The following is a 16542-nucleotide window of genomic DNA, read 5'->3' as shown; positions in this document are numbered from 1 at the left end:
TGCAGCTGTGCTCCTGTTCCCTGAACGTTTGTTTTTTGCCTCTGTTTCGTGTTTTCATATTTGCCTCTGTTGCGTGTTTGCCTCTGTTGCGCCTTTCGTATTTTCCTCTGTTGAGTTACTGTGTATTTTGCCCCCGTTTTTTCGTCGTTGCCTCTGTTGCTGCGTATTTCTGTCCCTCTTGTTGTGCCCAGCCGCGTTCCCTCCCTCTCCCCGCTCCCCGCCGCTGCTCCCCTGCGGCCCGCCCCTTTCTTTTCTGTATCCCTCCCATTGGCCGCCCCACTCCCGCCTCCCAGCTGCTCCTCCCTCCCACTTGGCCATTTATGGCGGAGTGCACGCGTACGCGCAGCGCCGATTGTGCGCCAAAGGCAAGCCCGTCTACGCCCGTCCGCGCCTTGACCGCGCCCAGCGCCAGAACTCCTGGTCCCCGCAGATGCCAGCCCACCTGCCGGACTTACGACGCCGCCACCCTCAACGCACTCAACACCGGCCGGACCCCCCGTTGCTACCGAGCCACCCCGAGACGCACCCACGGACCCTTCACCTGCCAAGCCTGCAAGTTCACCTGCCTCCAGACCTGCACTACACCCGCCAAGCCGAGCACCAGCAACAACCACCTGAAATGCATCGTGCTCAACACCCGCTCCGTCCACAGACACGGCGTGGAGCTCTGGAACCTCCTCGACACCACATCTTCAGACGTCGCCTTCCTCGCGGAAACCTGGATGAACGCCTCCTCAGCGCCCGACATCGCCATCGCCATCCCGGACGGATACAAGATCACCCGGAGGAACCGCATCAACCAGACCGTAGGAGGCATCGCCATCATACACAAGAACACCATCCGCATCACGACCAACTCCGACGACACCCTCACAGCCGCCGAACACCTGCACTTCCAGATACACACCGACCACAAGACCACACTCAGAGGCACCCTCATCTACAGACCCCCGGGACCACGCACACAATTCAGCGAAGACATCGCAGACTTCATCAGCCCGCACGCCCTCCCCTCCGCCAACTACATCCTCCTAGGGGACCTCAACTTCCACTTGGAGAACAACAACGACATCAACACCACCACCCTGCTGGACAACCTCGCCAACCTCGGACTCAAGCAACTGGTGAACACCCCCACCCACTATGCCGGACACACGCCTGACCCAGTCTTCTCCTCCAGCAAGTACATCTCCTTCAGCCACTCCACCGGACTTCACTGGACAGACCACAGCTGCGTCCACTTCAGCTTCCGTAGGACCACGACCCACCACCACCCGCAACAGGTCCCCCGCAGGAGCTAGAACAAGATCACCACCGACCAGCTCACCACAACCCTGAGCCAGGACCCTCCCGCCAGCTCAACGGACCCCAGCCAAGCAGCCAACAACCTCACACAGTGGATCACCATCTGCGCTGATGACCACGCCCCACTGAAGACCCCTCCCAGCAGACCCGGCAGCAAGAAAGCCCCCTGGTTCATCGACGAACTCAAGGGCTCCAAGAAGAACTGCCGCACCCTCTAGAAAGCCTGGCGCAAAGACCCGACTACAGACAACATGACCGCCCTCAAGCGCGCCACCCGCAACCACCACCAGCTGATCCACACCACCAAGAAGACAGCATTCAAGGAACGACTAGACAACAACGCCCACAACAGCATCGTCAAAGAGCTCTCCAACCCCAGCGCCGGAAACAACAACATCATCGGTCCATCGCAAGACCTCTGCAACTCACTCGCCTGGTTCTTTCACAGCAAGATCGCAGACATACACAACAGCTTCAGCACACAGCCCACGCACCCTACCACCGAACCGACGCCCCCCACCACCACCCTCCGCGCCTGGACCCCGGTCAGCACCGAAGACACCATCCGCACTATGAATACCATCCACTCCGGATCACCAACCGACCCATGCCCCCACCACGTCTTCAACAAGGCCGACTCCGTCATCGCACCCCATCTCCGGGACATCATCAACTGCTCCTTCAACACCGCCACCTTCCCGGAGAGCTGGAAACATGCCGAACTAAGCGCCCTACTGAAGAAACCATCAGCGGACCCCACCGACCTCAAAAACTACCGCTCCATCTCGCTCCTCCCTTTTCCTGCCAAAGTCATCGAGAAGATCGTCAACAGACAGCTTGCCGCCTTCCTCGAGACGAATGGATCCCTCGACCACTCGCAATCCGGTTTCCGAACCAACCACAGCACCGAGACCGCCCTCATCGCAGCCACTGATGACATCCGTGCCCTGCTCGACAACGGGGAAACAGCGGCCCTCATCCTCCTGGACCTCTCCGCAGCGTTCGACACTGTCTGCCACCGCACCCTAGTGCAGCGCCTCAACAACACCGGAATCCAAGAGAAGGCACTCGAGTGGATCATCTCCTTCCTCGCCGGCAGAACCCAGAGAGTCCGCCTCCCCCCGTTCAGATCCAAGGCCACCGAAGTCATCTGCGGCGTACCACAAGGATCATCTCTCAGCCCCACCCTCTTCAACATCTACATGAGCCCCCTCGCGGCCATTGCACGCCAACACAACCTCAACATCATCTCCTACGCCGACGACACCCAGCTGATCCTCTCCCTCACCAACGACCCCGCCACCGCCAGAACCAACCTACACGAAGGGATGAAAGACGTAGCCGAGTGGATGAAGAACAGCCGCCTGAAACTGAATTCAGACAAGACGGAAGTCCTCATCCTGGGACCATCACCCTCTGCATCGGACGACTCCTGGTGGCCCCCCGCCCTGGGCAGCGCACCCAAACCAACAGACCACGCACGCAACCTGGGCTTCATCCTGGACTCCTCCCTCTCAATGACCAGACAAGTCAACGCCGTCTCAAGGTCATGTTTCAACATCCTACGCATACTCAGAAAGATCTTCCGATGGATTCCTACCGAAACCAGGAAGACGGTCACTCAGGCACTCGTCACCAGCCGACTGGACTACGGAAACACCCTCTACGCCGGAACCACAGCCAAACTGCAGAAAAGACTCCAACGCATCCAGAACGCCTCCGCACGACTCATCCTGGACATCCCCCCGACACAGCCACATCTCCGGACACCTGAGAGACCTGCACTGGCTTCCCGTCAGCAAAAAGAATCACGTTCCGACTCCTCACCCACGCACACAAGGCCCTCCACGACCTGGGACCCAGGTACCTCAACAACCGCCTGACCTTCTACACTCCCACCTGCCAGCTAAGATCAACCAGCCACGCCCTCGCCACCGTTCCACACATCCGAAGAGCCACCACGGGAGGAAGATCCTTCTCATACCTGGCTTCCAAAACCTGGAACTCCCTCCCCATCCGCCTCCGTCCGACCCAAGACCACCTCTCCTTCAGGAAGCAACTCAAGACCTGGCTGTTCGAGCAGTAGCGAACCCCCCCTACCCCAAGCGCCTTGAGACCCTCCGGGTGAGTAGCGCGCTATACAAATGTTATGATTGATTGATTGATTGAACCTGAAGTCTCCTCAGTAGCTTCTGTGGGATGCCTAAATAAAGGGCATTCCCATAGTCCAGCCGGGAGATTACTGTAGCTGAAACAATTGATTGTAGGACAGAGGTGGAGAGGAGGGGAACAAGTTTCCGTAATTGCCTAAGTAGGCCCATGCAGATACCCACCACTGCCAATACCTGGCTAGACATCGACAGACCAGAATCAATCTTCAAGCCCAGGCTCTTTACTACTGGTACTGGGGTTGGTGCCACTCCTAGTTCTAGGGTGGTGTGAAGGGGTGTGGAGTGCAAAAAACGATGGATTTAGGCCCAGATCTTTGTACTGGGGTGAATGTAAGACATTGTTCTGCATTCTGTCCATCAACTGTGTTTTTTTGCAATTTTCACTCCTAGTTCTAAGGGCAAGAACAGTTCACACCAAGGGCTATTTTGAGCTGAAATAATAAGCACCTCGGTTTTGTCTGGGTTGATTTTTAACGAATTGGCTGCCATCTAGTTGACAGTGAACCTGAGAAGATTTCTCACTGATTCTTGTACCTGGCTGGTGTGGTCAAGACGGACCAGGAGTTGGGTGTCATCAGCGTAGTTAAAGACCTGGCAATCTCTGCCTGTGAGCGCCTCCACCAAGGGCTGCAGATAGATATTAAATAGGAGTGGAGACAAAGCAGAGCCCTGGGGGACTCCACAGGTCAGGGAGCCCAAAGTCGACACCTGGTCCCCCATTTGGACTCTCTGGGTACGGTTGGTCAGGAAGGATCTTAGCCACTGAATTGCTTGCCCCTTTATGCCTAAATTCGACAAACGGCTCAGCTGACCTTGTCGAATGCTGCTGACAGGTCTAATAGTATCAGAGCACTCGGATGTTTATTATCTGCTCTGATTCTAAGCTCGTCCAAAACCGAAACAATCACCAGCTCAGTGCTATGATGTGTCCTGAAACCCGCTTGTTTAGAGTAGAGCAGATGGTGGTCATCTAAATATTTTGAGAGGGATTTCAGGACATGTTGTTCGAGTACTTTAGCAAGAAAAGGGAGCTGTGAGATGGGCCTATAGTTTTTTAAGGCTGACACATCTGCCCCTGGTTTTTTCAATAGGGGAGTGTAATCTCAGGGCCTGCTTTTCCACTCCCGGCAGGGCCATTTGAAAAAGGCCCGGCGGGCAAGGGTCCATTCGCGATCCTGATATAATCCGTTTGGCCACTGTAGCTAAGGTGGCCTGGTCAAGTTTTGGAAAGCTATCCAGCTGGCTACTCGGGCATGGGGGGGCATTCTGGTCCAGGAGACTGGGATCCACAGGGTTTGCGGCAATTTCTGAGACAATATCCCGAACCTGTTGAAGGAAAAACCCCTGGAAGCTATCACAGGTTGGCAAGTCTCTCATGGTGTTTTTGTCCCCTTTTTGGCTCAGTTCCTTCAGTATTGCGAAGATCTCTTTTTGTTTGTTTCCCGCCGAGCTAAGCCTAGCTTCATAAAAAGCTGCCTTCTTACCTAGGATAGCTGATTTATACGTGCCAAGGAGAGTTCTATAAGTTATTAGATCTAATGGATCATATCTAAGTCTCCATCTCCTCTCAGCTTGACGAAGGATTTGCTTTCTTTCCCTTAAGGACTCATCGTACCAAGGGGCTCCTTTCCCTTTATCTCTAACCCTTTCTTTCGTTCAGGTGCCAAGGAATCAATGGCCTGAAGTAATGGGGAGAACAGGGCTGCACATTCGTGGTCCAAGTTATCCTCACTTAGCACAGGGACAGGGATAGAGTGGAGTAAAGCGACCAAAGAGTCTGCCTCGACGTTCTTCCATAGTCTAACTTTCCCCCACAGAGGTGGTGGCCGCAGGAGTGGATTATCCATGGGGACCCAACATCTCAACAGTTCATGGTCCGACCATGCACAAGGACTGATGTCGGTTATCTGTGCCTGTGGTTTAGAAGACCAAATTAGGTCTAACGTATGCCCTTTAGTATGAGTAGGTCCGTTTAACAGTTGCACCATTTCCATAGAGTTCATGTTTGACTCAAATAGAGATTCCGCAGGTTCTCTATGCGTCCTGTCCCAATCATAGTTAAAGTCCCCCACTACTAGGAGGTGTTTATATCTGGAGCATAGATCAGACAAAAGTTCCAGAAAACCCTCATTAAAGTCAGGGGTGGGTCTGGGGGGACGATATGCTACCATCAGTATAAAGCAGGATGATTTCAGAAAGATTTTTATCGCCAGGATATCAGCGCTGTCACAGTTATCTGCAAGAATTTTAGTAACTGTAAGGCTCTTTTTGAACAGAACCGCTACTCCCCCTCCCCTGCAGTCTCCTGGCCTATTATGCCAGACCGCGTCAAAGTCAGCAGGCAGGGCTGCCACCATGTCAGGGGTAGAGGTGTCCCCCAGCCACGTCTCAGTTAGTGCCAAGACATCGATGTTGCTCTCTTGTAATAGGGAAAACACTTAGAGGTGGTGTTTCTGAAAGGAGCGTGTATTAAAGACCGCTACCTTCAGACTGTTTCCTATGGGGGCTCAGGGCTCGTCGACTGCAAAACCATCGTCGATGTTGTCATTGAAACCATTGACTGTGTGCTCGTCGACGGTGGAGCCGTCGTCGACGGTGATGATGTCATTGTTACCGACGTCGACAACCTCGCCCTGAGGTCTTCGTCGACTCTAAGGCTAGTGTCAACGGTATCGGGGCGTCGATGCTCACCGATGACGATGAGAGAGTAGCTGTCGTGGGTGTTGCTGAAAAGACAGGCGTCGATGGTGAAACTGATGCTGACATTGATCTGTGGCTGGATTTAAGCCTGCAAGATCCTGAAGATTCCAATTTTGCCTTAGAAGTCCCAGAAATAAGAGGTAAGACTAGCTCCGAAGAGCCTTTAGATTCTTTCTCTTTTTTAAAAAAATTATTTGGTCAGATGGGATGCTTTAGGGTGTTTCTTGACCCTCTCAGTTGACCTAGGCATCTTATGGGATTTAGAAGACTTGTCACTCTCCTCCTCAGAAGACGCTCTTTGTGTCTTCTTAAGCCACAACAAAAGTCTGCCCTATATCTCTATGAGTCTTAGATGAAAAGGTGCAGCAGATTTTACATTCCTTTGCCTTATGATGAGGATGAAGGCAATAGATGCAATTCTTAAGAGCATCATCAATATGAACCCTTTTTTCCCCACAGGATTTACAAGGGCAAAATAGTCCTTTCTCATCAGACACTGTCCTGTAGGAAAAATTAGATTTATCTCAGATAAATGTTGAAGAACTGAGCAGAGCTCAGGGAGACTCCCTTCACACACGACGTGCAATGAAAATCTGAGGGACTCAGCCTTTCTTTGGGAAGGTTATAGAGGGTGCTGGTTACTGATTGGTTGTTTTTAAGTTTGGTCCTTTTTAGAAAAGGAGGTAGATAGGCTATTAAATACATGGTTGCCACGATGATAGCCCATGAAAGTGTTTTAATTACTGCTTTATTTATATTACCGTGGGACTTCGACTTAGACAACGGGAACAATTCAAGTATGTGAATCTATGTAAGATACCAATACTGGATAACTGCAGTTACAGGTAAGTAACTTATTTCTTCCTCACTGCGACCCTATCCACAGCAGTGAGTCCGCATTGGAAAGGGTGGCGGGGAGGAAACAAAGGGTGGCCTACAGTGCCCCCTCTTTCCACAGGCCCATGGTATGTATGCAAGCTGGCACATGGTGTGTCCCATGTCTGCATGCACCCAATTTCATGTATGGCATGGACTTGAAAGTCCTTGCCATGCAGGAACCGGCTTTAACGTGCCCATTGCGGTGTCATTTTGAAAGGCACAGCCATTGGAACGTCAAAGGACTGCACTCCAGATTACTAGGAAACTTGTAATCTGGCGGACAGCTGGTGGCCCTGTTGTGTGCGAGTGGGGCAGTGGCAAGGTGGTCTGCTCCCACACCGCTAAACTCGTAATCGGTCCCTAAGCCTCTGCTATTTGATAATGTACTTGTCATTTGTGTGCCCTCAGCATCCATCCTAGATTATCCTCATCCATCCCTTAGACAGGACTTGTTGAAAATCGCGGCTGTTTAAGCCTTGAATAATTACTTCTGAATTCCCGAAGGGGTATCTGGTGTGAGGTATGAAGAAGCTAACCATGAGAAAAAGTGCCAAAAGTTCCCCTTTCTTTGCATAACGACTAGGATGGTTTACAAAAGTTGTCATCTTGATGATAATAGAACCATGAGAAAAATGTCCAAATGTTCCCCTTTCTTTGCATAACAACTAGGATGGTTTACAAAAGTCGTCATCTTGATGATAGCAGACATAGAATTGGGCGATGTCATACAATATGTTTTAAACAATGGGAAACAAATAATAGAACCAGCGCTGTGCATGAGAAACCTTTAAAAAATAGTTCCACAAAAGCGGATGGAAACAGTACTCCGGTATCAGGAAACTGATAAAAGAAGCACAGGAGGAACAACACAGGAACGGCAGGAGCCAGTATACCACAGCCAATAGAAATGAAGGAACATTAAGTGGCAAGCACAGAAACCAATGAAAAGCAATTAAAGCAAGGGGGTGGGATGTAAGAGCCTTTTAAGATATATTTAATACAATAGATTTCACAAGCACAGCGCAAGCGCTGCGTAGGTGAAACCTAAAAAGTGGATGGGGGCCATGCCCCCCCCATCTCTGAGACTTATTAGGTGCTGTGGACCTCATTCCCTGAGGCCAAACTACATAATTAAAGGAATGGGGGTCCCGTGGTCCCCCTTCCAGAGCCTTCATAGGCCCCAGGGTCCCCATCCCCCGGACCATAACTTATTAAAAAAGAGAGGCCATACGGCTTACCTCCCAGAGCATTCCTGGACCCCTGATCCCCCAGGGCCGTATCTTATTTAAAAGGGGAGCGGGGTGCAGGACCCCCCTCCCTGAGCCTTCATAGGCTCCGGGGACCCGATCCCCTGAGGCCGTATCTTATTTAAAAGTGGATGTTAGCTTCCACGTGGTGAGAGATTCAAAAATGCTCCCACCATGCAGGAGCATTCACATGTTTTCCTATCTGTGCTGGAGCTTGCAGGGAAACTATTATGGCCTGGGGTTCGGCTCCCTGGGACGTAGTAACTGAGTTAGCCCTGGGGGAAGGGGTCCTTTAAAGGCTCAAGGAGGGGGCTACGTAGCTCCCTTCCTTTAAAAAAGACAAAAAGGAATGCGCCCCGGGTGATGTGTTCCCTATGTCCTAGAAAGGCCTGCAAAGAGCTGCACCCGTTTCCTTTAAAAAACAAATATGACCCGTGGATCAGTTCCCTGGGGCCTAGAAAGGCTCAGGTAGGGGGGCCACATGGCCCCCTCCCCATATTATTACAATTTGGCGCCAATGGATGGGGCACCCTAGGCCCAAAATGGGCTCATAAAGGGGAGCCCCACCGATGACCCTCCCCATTTTTTTAAAATGAATGGTAGGCTGCCATTTGTTTTGTTTTTTGTTGTGATCGTGCGCGACTACCACAGGATTGCAGCAAAAATTGCCATCTGTTTTATATTTTAACCCCAAAGGGGTCACTCTGGGCCCCCACCCTCCCACAGGGTCTAGGGGGCAGGGTATCCCTACCATGCCCCTTTTATATTTTCTTTTTAAAAGCTTTAGCACAGGGGACTAAGGCTAGAGACTTGTAATTACTGCCAGACCCATTTTTCTCATGAGGCTGGCAGCCAATCAGAGCGCTTGCAGACTCCCACGGGAGCAAATAGCCCCAGGGGAACAAAACCTCCGTAGGCCAATCAGAATGCTCTGTTTTTCTAAATTGGGTTTGAGTGACTCTCATGACCAGATATACAAATATTTTTAAACCTTATCTCTCAAAAACTACTGAGTGGAGTTACAGCAGCTTACAAAAAGCACAATCTATGAACCAAAACCTAGCTTCCCGCTAATTTGGTGTTTTTCCGTAGAGCAGTTTTTGCGGTAGCACTGCCTAAAGAAGTCTTTGGAAAATGCATGGATATTTTGCATTTTAGGGCTCCCCTTTTTTCTTGGCCCCTGCTCAATAGATCCTTCTGCAACTTTCCATGCACAAACTGGCCAAAAAAGATAACTTTTTGGAAAGGTTTTGAGGAGATTCGTCAAATGGCGCCAAAGTTATAATCAACACAAAAACACATTTCCTATAGAAACACAACCCTAACTATAACTCCCGGTGGCAACCACCACTGTGTAATATATAGGTAATGTAGAGATACCAACAGATACTCTTCTTTCAGAGTTCACTAACCCGTGACCCTGAGGGCACCACTCTTCAGTATGGGGCGCCCCTGTGGGTAGAAAAAAACAGAAACTGTTGCCAGAACTCAATATGCCCATGTGGGTCTAGTGTGAGTAATGCAGAATCAGCAATCACCCAATTTACATATATCATTTATGTTAGCAGTCAGGTTTTAAGTTTCGTGTGAAAGTTCAGTTGTGCAGAGGTGAGACAAGTGAAGAGAAGGAAGGTTGCAAGCAGTAGTTGCACACACAGAAAGGACCAATCTCTTCAATAGAATTTGCATAAATTGGGAACTTTCATCTTGCATATATCCCGAGATCTGTGATTTGTTTCTAGACAGCAATAGGGACATTTTTTTCAATACTTATACTCATATAAACAGATTTGTTATTAATTTACTGGACCTTGAACTACACAGGAGTGCATACCAGAAGCCAATGAAGGCAATATAGAAGAGAAGTGTAGTTAGAACTATGAGTTCTAGAGACCAGGGGGCAGATTTACAAGCCCCTTGTGCCGCCTCTGCATCACGATACGTGATGCACGGGCGGCGCAACCTGCTGAGTGATCTTTACAGGCACACAGAAAGCCATCCTGCATGCCTTTACCTGTGCTTGTAAATATCCTCCCTTCTCACACAACATTTTGCGTGTTAGGGCCGTGACATGGGTGTTGCTGTGGGTGTTACCATGCAACACCCATGTCCACTGATGCATTTCCGGATTTACATGCAATCGTAAATCTGGAACTGCGTCAGAATGCTTCGCCACCCTATGGGTTGTGTCGCAAGGTGCAACCAGGAGCGGTGGGTGAGATTTTAAAGTGGTGGGGCGCAAAGTGATTTGCATACAGCACCGTAGCGAGGGAGCGCAGCGAGTGAGCTCGAACCCCAAAAGGGGGGTTTGGGGGGATTACCCCCCCCCAAGAAAATGTTGACAAAAAAGAAGAAAAATCGTGCATTTTCAAGCAAATTTGAGAAAGCAGGAAGGTTAATAAAGCAATTGTGAAAGTGCAGTTATTACATTAATAGATGGCATAACATAGGTAGCTGCTTATTCAGTATAACCACAGAGCTTCATACATTCCGTCCTATTATGCTCAGGTGCTGAATTCAGACTATAAGACTTTAGTGGTTGCTGGAGGCACTGAAAGACACTGCTTGAGGGCCTTGAGAGTGACCACATACATAGGTAGCCCTAACTCCCATGTAAAAAAATATAGCATCAGTTTGCTTACCTTTAACACTGGTGTTTGCTGGGTGGTAGCCGGGGCGAAAGTCAAGAGCCGCAAAGGAGGTTGGGGTCCTCTTGTTGTTTGCTGAGAAATGGCACCAAAATGCGGAAATGTTTCAGGTTGTCAGGTGCTGAAAATGAAAAGATAATTTATTTTTGAAACAGTAGGGTAATCAAACAGACTGTGGGGAAAAAACATAATGCTCCAATTTTTTCGTTGCAGTTTGCATCCAGCTCTTAGATGACAGTTAATAGCTTGCTGTTGTATGTTAGGATTGTAACTTAGAAACTGCAAGTAACAAAAGGATCTCTCTGACAAAAGCAGTCCCTCACCGACCTATTTACATCATTTGCTCCAAGCGGGGGTCAAAATAAATTCTCCCTGAGGATGTTTGGCAGCCAGAAAGCTGACTCCAGCAACAAAGGTGAGTGCAAGATCCCCAACTAGATGTTCCATGATGAGTAGTGAGTGAGAGCATGCACAGCTGGCCATTGACCCCTGGCCATATAGGGTGAATTTTAGCCAGTCCTGTGTTTTTAGTCCACAGCTCTTAGCATACGAGCACATGTAGGCCAGTGGTTGTAATGGGGCATGAGAAGCGTCAAGCCCCCGCATGCATAGTGCTAGTTGTTGAAAACTCAGGACTGATTAAAATGTACTCTCATGATGTGGAAACACTCAACACAAACAAATTGGTTGTTTAGCCATAGGATACATAGCGATGGTCAACCAATCCCTAGCTGCCTACAATTCATGCACAGTGGGTTTGACGTGTGTGTGTTTGCAGGATGTACTGCCGGCATAATATGCATAAGTGTGGTGTATTTGCACAAGATATATGCAAATAGTCATAAAGATTGGGATATTCATCAAATGTGCCGTTGTTTCCTGTTAAATAATGTGGTTAACAGTAATAACCCCCGGGAGCTCTAAAAGCCTACACACACACTCTCTCCTAGTTGAGCCGTAGGCAGGATAGGCTACATCGATTTTTCATCGATTTAAGTCATCTCGGAGGAGAGAGTTAAAAAGCTCAAAAGAGCCGCAAGTACATTTTCAGCAAGACCCTTTTCATTCATGTGTCTCTCCTCCTTCTCTCAGGAATTATATACCTATCTTGATAGTCACTCTGCTTACCACAGTGAAATGTGTCATGCAAAAGTGCTCCTTGCTTATCTGTCTGTTTATTAGACTGGCTACTGATACAAGTGAGGAAAGTGATTTTTCCAAGATTACTAAGACATTTTCTGATCTTAGTATAACCAGGGTCACTAGAATTATATAGCAGGGGAGTATCAAGTTATGCAGCAGGATTTACTAAATTATGTATCAAGTTATGCAGCAGGATTGACAAAATTATGAAACAAAAATGGCAAATTATGAAGGAAAATGTGACACAGTGTCAGCCAGCATTACTTCATTATTTTGACAATTTTACAGTAGTTATCATTTTCTGGGATATGTTCCATCTCATTAGTATCGGTTTAAAACATAAATACTGCAACCAGCCACCAGCAAAACATAAATACTGCAACCAGCCACCAGCAACTAAAAGGTGACCAGTTAGAGTTTTTAAAGAGCCTGCGACGCTGCTACAACATACGAGGCAGTTTTAAGTAACATGTGAGCCGTTTGGAAGAGAAACCTTTTTTCTGCTGAAATCTGCAAATTTTGGAGCAGACAGATTTATGTGGCAAGCACACAAATCTATAATTATCCTAAAAACATTAGTGGCCACATGATTGAATAATCCCAGTGGCCCTCTGGATGAATGTCCTGGGTATGACTGACATTTAATAATCCTAAATGACAGTACATGTGTTTTACCAACCAAAGAGCACATTTTTCATTTTATATTTTGTTTGTCTAGTACACTCCACTGATTGCCTCAAAGTGCTCTACAAGAAGGTGTAGAAATGTGTACAATTACAGTAATACTTGTGAGAACAGTTACATAGATGTTCCCATTGCATTTTAGGTTGAGTATATGTCTACTGCCTATGTGAGAGTGTTCATATAGCAGGTGTGGTTCCAAAACTGTATATATATATTATACGTTCCTTCCCAAGAAAAAAAACTAAAAACGAGCGTAGACCCAAATCCGTGCTTTAGATTCTTTAGGCCACCAAGCTAGACCTCCATGACGCATTTCGGCCGTCCCATGTATATATACTTTATCAGCAACTATTGGCCACCGCCGTGTGCCATAGCGAAGGGCATGTCGGCTCAATAAAGGAGTCAGCAATCTCCGTATATAGCATGTGTAAATTGATGCCTCATGTCACGCATATAACCGAGCCATGGCGTGTGTGTGTGTGTGGGTTCGGTGAACGGTGGTGGCAGGGGGGCTACAATCCCCAAGTAGCCGATATAAATGAACACACACATGATGTTTCAGATGGATCGGACACTCGCATGACTCCAGGGTGAGACCGGGATACGTGGAGCGTGAGAAAGGGCTTGGACACATATTATAGATTAGACATGCTAGACACAGGACCACCGGGCGGGGCGAACACACGAGGCACAGTAGAGGAACTGATAACAAAATATGTGTAAAGGGATTAAACCCGCTCACATAAACACAACTCAAACATACGGAGGCTGTGCAGCAGGATACTACGCACAAAGCGGGAGTTGGGGCAGGTTTCCCTCTCTGAACTGTGCTGCACAAAAGTTCACACACGCCTGTTTGTGCCCCTGTATATATCTCTGTCAGAGCATGGCCCGCTGTCTTTTGATCGCAGATTCCCTGCCTATCTCACACGGTTTCTCTCTCTCTCTTCGCCTCCCCTCTCTACTCGGACTCCAACTCTGTCTCCGTCACATTTTCTTTTTTCCCCTTTCTCTGCCACACTTCGTTAATCTCTTTCTCAGCTTCCTTTCACTCTTTTCTACCCCCCACCCATCTCTTTTTTTCTTATCACACACTCGTTGCCCAATCTCTCGCCCTGCCTGTCTTTTCCGCCTCTCTGCCCTCGGATAAGTAATGACAGAGGAAAAACTGTAAAAGTAGAAAATTCGATCATCTAGAGACTAGAGACAAGAGATGACCGTGACATCAGTCGAGATATTTCATATGAATTGGAAACCAAACTAAAGAGGGGCGGCTTCAAGCGGCGAGTCTCTCCCGCCTCTCTACCATCGCCTGGGGCTGTAGTGCCGCTGCCTGCGCCGGCCTTCAATGTCACAGTTGTTCGAGGCGGCCTTGGAACTTTCCCGCCCATTCTTCTGTGTTCGCCTCTTGACCCCACTCATGTCCCGAGCTCGAAGTGAGGCTTCCTTGACAGTCAATCACACTAACGCAACAGGGCCTGTAGTGTAGTTCCTATTTTCCCAATAGGCCCTGCGCATTGGAATAACATAAACAGTAGTATCGACGTAGAAGTGCGGATCTTCCAGGCCTCTACTGACTATGCTAAACTTAATTGGGTTTGTTACCAACTAGCTCAGAGGTCACTGGAAACTTTCTTCTCTGAATAGGAAGTGATCAGCTTCCCTGGTACAGACAAGAAGGGATTCAGTTTTCCAACAACCGTGCAACATGACAACTTTGCTCCTCATATAAGAGTCAATCTCTAGGGTCGTGTGAAACAATAGACAGTTATTTTACTCAGTCAGTTGTTGTGCAGATTACTTTCACAATATGTAGAGAATAGAGAGACGGGCGTTTTCAATAAAGGGTAACATTTATTGAACAGTCTTTCTTCTTGTACAAGAGAAATGAATTGCCACAATTGCAAGACTTGTTATTATAAAAAGTATGTACAGTAAGATGAGTATTGCGAAATAATACTGTAAAAGCATTGATATGGTTTCTTAGCCATACAAGGATTTAAAATGAATAAAACATATATACATTCATATATACATTAGGCTAAAATACTCAACTGGTGCTTCTAACAACGCCTACCCCAGTGTACCTGACCTAAGCCTAATACTTGGGAGGGGAGTAAGTAAGTAGCTTTAAGTTAAGTTGGTTTTGCCAAGGTTTGCTTCAAGAATTCTCTCTAAGGGTTTAGTCAACACCATACCTCTGGAATAGAATGATGGAGGTCTGGTATCTCCTTCAGGGACTCGATATCCCAGTCACTCGCAAAAGTAGACTGGAAACGCCGGAGCTGGATTTCTCTGCAAGAGAAAAGACAGCGTCTCTCTCAGCGCGTCGAGGAGGAGGAGGAGGGGCAGCGTCCGCGGGCAGCTTGCATCTGCTGGGCTCTTGCAGGGGACGGCTGTTCTGCTCCTAAGTTCACCACACCATCGTTCGCTCGTTAGCAGCAATAGCAGTAGCGATAGCAGCTATGGTATCATCAGCATAACAGCAGCAACATTAGCAGCGATGGTATCGTCAGCAGCGTTTGCTTAAGGCAACGTTGGTAATATTTATACCTGAAAGGTGCCTTGTTTGACGTACGTTTTTGGACATAAGACGTCAATAAAGATGTCACTAGGAAGTGATCGCCTATCAGTGCTCATTAGAGTTCTATTACTAATCAAAACATAGCAAGCGGGGCTTTCCCAGGGTGCTGAGTTTTTATCTTGTTGAAGAACTCGGAGTGTTAATCTAGGAATCTTAGATAGTAACTTCTGCTATGTCATTGCACTAATTGGCTGCAAAGGAAGTGGCAGAGGAAGCGATTCTGAAATGTGGCTCTGTTCGTGTGAGGCCAGAGACGAGTTTCTGAATATTGCATTTGATCGGTTATGCCAATATAGGGAATAAATGGATTTATAGCCGTATAGGGGCATAAGGTCACATTATCGATCAGGGTCCTAGATTAGAACGCGACACCCACTCCACGAATTCATGTCCATCAAATTACTAAAACTAGAGCAATAAGATGCATGTGTAACATTGCCCACCCCAAAATACATATATGCATTTGAAATAGGCAAATTTGTAATACGTGAAAATTTAGGTACTGTACGTTTTTGAAGCATAGAAATCATTCAAAATTATAGCATATGAAATTAATGAACGATTTTGCAAAAAGGAATTACACATAAAATATCTCTGAATACAGAAAAGAAGGACGAGATAATTTCATCACATATAAATGCATTGCAGTAAAATGTGCTAGAGGATGGTGTAGAGTTATTATGTCTCTAGATGTATCTAAAAATAGAAGTACAAGCTTCTGTTCTCTATGAATAGTTCTACTTTAAGCAAAGAATTTTTCGTGCCAGAAAAAGGTGAATATTAAAAAGTGTTCAATTCAAAAGAATTATTGCTTGAACGGGGAAAATAGAGTTCCAACGCTTTTAGCAGTTTTTGTTGTTCAAAACTGAATGCCGAATTCAGAGTTCATGGGAACGCTGTGTGTCGGAATGCTTCTCTAAAGTTATTGTTTCTGTTCGGGTGAGAACATCATATCAGACAGGCTCTCAAAGAATTGGTCTACAAAATCAGGTGAAAGTTCGACCAAATTCGATAGTGCTGTAACTTGGCAGGTATGAGAATGATTGCTGTCATCAAAGGCTGGATCAGCAATGCTCACAGAAGGTCGTACCTGGGTGATGTTGCTTTTGTCACTCGCTCCACTGTTACCACCTAGTCGTAGTACAGGAGTCTCAACGAATGCCGTCATCAGGATTGGTAGC

This window comes from Lissotriton vulgaris, chromosome 9 (assembly GCF_964263255.1).
Source record: "Lissotriton vulgaris chromosome 9, aLisVul1.2, whole genome shotgun sequence".
In the NCBI taxonomy this organism is placed as follows: Eukaryota; Metazoa; Chordata; class Amphibia; order Caudata; family Salamandridae; genus Lissotriton; species Lissotriton vulgaris.
The sequence above is the reverse complement of the archived record's forward strand: the minus strand, read 5'-3'. Positions refer to the sequence as shown.